This window comes from Triticum dicoccoides, chromosome 7B (assembly GCF_002162155.2).
Source record: "Triticum dicoccoides isolate Atlit2015 ecotype Zavitan chromosome 7B, WEW_v2.0, whole genome shotgun sequence".
NCBI classification, from domain to species: Eukaryota; Viridiplantae; Streptophyta; class Magnoliopsida; order Poales; family Poaceae; genus Triticum; species Triticum dicoccoides.
The window spans coordinates 193,770,803-193,774,152 of NC_041393.1; positions in this window are offsets into that span (position 1 = coordinate 193,770,803).

The following is a 3,350-nucleotide window of genomic DNA, read 5'->3' on the forward strand; positions in this document are numbered from 1 at the left end:
ACTTCCACCGCCGCAATCACAGCTTCAGCCACATCTACATTCTGCTCGGATCCAGTCAGGTAACCCACTGATCTCTATCAAGGCCCCGGCCTGATTGCTTAAATGGCGCCTGCCAAACATCCTCGTGCCTCCAAATCGCCACCGCCCATACCTCCAAAGCATCGCCATGCAAGCCCAACCACATATCACGTGGAGTTCGAGGAGCTGATGGCGGTCCATGGCGCGATGGCCGTTGTGCGTGTTGACCCGGAGGAACACCTTGCCTCCGCCGGCGCCGACATGGTGTAGGCTCTGGCCCATAAGAAGTGCCTCGGCGACTACCCCCCAGGACTTAATAAGTATGATCTGACCAGCTAAATATTACCAATACCACTTGCAATGTCTATGTTCTGTACGATTGGTGTATTAAGCATGTTCGTGCCTTGTTTATTTCAGTACTGCACACTGTGTGATGTTCAAGTATTAACTGTCCAGTTCGGTTTCACCAATACCAGCAACAAACTTACAATACATGACTCAGGATATCACTAGAAGTGTTGCCCATTTTTGCTATTTTTGGTGGATGCTAACCCTGTTGTACTTAACATGCCTGTCCATGTACTTACGCAGGGTCATAACGGCTGATTCTATTGTTTGCCGTCGAGGTTAGCTGCATCCCATGTCTTACAACATTTCATATCATTTGTGCAATTGTAGTTTAATTTCTACCTTTTACTGGTTACCTGTAGGTACACATGTCGGGAGCACTGATCCACACTTTGACCCAGAGGAAGAGCTCGCCTCCGCCACCGCTGACTTTGGGCGGGCTCTAAAGTGCCCCAACAACTACCTCTCGGGACTTACCAAGTATGAACTCACCAGTTCAATCTTATCAATGCCGGTTGCAATTAATGGCTATGTTTCGTACGGTCGTTGTCTTAAGCATCTTGTAGTAAACATGCCTAACACATTTTAGCTATTTTCCCTACCTTTTTATAGACAACCAGGCCATTATTTGCTCTGGCAGCTCCTCCTTGTGATGTTTAACTCTGCCAATTGCATTTTTATCAGTACCGGTTTCAATGGCCATTAAGCCTGTTGCAATTAACATTTGAATCCATTTTTAAACAGTTGTATTTCAATGGCTACAAACTTAGAAAACATGACTTAGGATGCTGTTAAGCCTGTTGCAATTAACAGTTATATCCATTTTTAGTCTGTACCTTTGCTACCATGCTACTCTCCGCAATGAAGATATACTAGAGATGCTGCCCATTTGCTATTTTTGGTGGATGTTAACCCTGTTGTACTTAACATGCCTATCCATGTACTTACGCAGGGCCATAATGTTGGGGACCGCGGTAATTTCAATAATTTCCTATGCACACGCAAGATCATGGTGATGCATAGCAACGAGCGGGACAGTGTTGTCCACGTACTCTCGTAGACCGTAAGCAGAAGCATTATGACAACACGGTTGATGTAGTCGTACGTCTTCATGATCGGTCCGACCCTTGTACTGAAAGTATGGTACCTCCGCGGTCTGCACACGTTCGGCTCAGTGACATCCCACGAACTTACGATCCAGCAGAGTGTCGAGGGAGAGCTTCGTCAGCACGACGGCGTGATGACGGTGATAATGAAGCTACCGGCACAGGGCTTCGCCTAAGCACTGCAACGATATGACCGAGGTGGATTATGGTGGAGGAGGGCACCGCACACGGCTAAGAGATCAATGATCAACTTGTATGTCTATGGGGTGCCCCCTTCCTCCGTATATAAAGGAGTGGAGGAGGGGGAGGGCCGGCCCTCCTATGGCACGCCCCATGGGGAGTCCTACTCCCACCGGGAGAAGGATTCCCCCCTTCCCTAGGGGGAGAGAGGGGAAAGGACAGGGGGGCTGCCCCCCACGCAATTCGGATTGGGCTTGAGAAGGGCGCGCCCCCTCCTATGCCCCCTCTCTTCTCTCCCACTATGGCCCAATAAGGCCCATATACCTCCTGGAGGGTTTCCGGTAACTTCCTGGTACTCCGGTATATGCCCGAACTCACCTGTAACCATTCCGACGTCCAAATATAGTCGTCCAATACATCGATCTTTATGTCTCGACCATTTCAATACTCCTCGTCATGTCCGTAATCATATCCGGGACTCCGGACTACCTTCGGTACATCAAAACACATAAACTCATAATATCGATCGTCACCAAACGTTAAGCGTGCGGACCCTACGGGTTCAAGAACTATGTAGACCGAGACACGTCTCCGGCCAATAACCAATAGCATAACCTGGATGCTCATATTGGCTCCCACATATTCTACGAAGGTTTTTATCGGTCAAACCGCATAACAACAACGTTGTTCCCTTTGTCATCGGTATGTTACTTGCCCAAGATTCGATCGTAGGTATCTCAATACCTAGTTCAATCTCGTTACCGGCAAGTCTCTTTACTCATTCCATAATGCATCATCCCGTAAATAACTGATTATTCACATTGCTTGCAAGGCTTATAGTGATGTGCATTACCGAGAGGGCCAAGAGATACCTCTCCGAAACACGGAGTGACAAGTCCTAATCTTGATCTATGCCAACCCAACAAACACCTTCGGAGCTACCTGTAGAGCACCTTTATAATCACCCTTTTACGTTGTGACGTTTGGTAGCACAAAAAGTGTTCCTTCGGTATTCGGGAGTTGTATAATCTCATAGTCTGAGGAACATGTATAAGTCATGAAGAGAGCAGTAGCAACCAAACTAAAATGATCATAATGATAAGCTAACGGATGGGTCATGTCCATCACATCATTCTCCTAATGATGTGATCCCGTTCATCAAATGGCAACACATGTCTATGGTTATGAAACATAACCATGTTTGATAAACGAGCCAGTCAAGTAGAAGCATACTAGGGACAATATGTTTTGTCTATGTATTCACACATGTACTAAGTTTTCGGTTAATACAATTCTAGCCTGAATAATAAACATTTATCATGAAATAAGGAAATAAATAATAAATTTATTATTTCCTCTAGTTCCTTCAGTCTCCCACTTGCACTAGAGTCAATAATTTAGTTCACATCACCATGTGATTTAACACCAATAATTCACATTTATATGTGATTAACACCCATAGTTCACATCGCCATGTGACCAACACCCAAAGGGTTTAGTAGAGTCAATAATCTACATCGCTATGTGATTAACACCCAAAGAGTACTAAGGTGTGATCATGTTTTGCTCGTGAGAGATGTTTAGTCAACGGGTCTCTCAAATTCAGAGTTGTATGTATTTTACAAATATTCTATGTCTACAATGCTCTGCATAGAGCTACTCTAGCTAGTTGCTCCCACTTTCAATATATATCCAGAT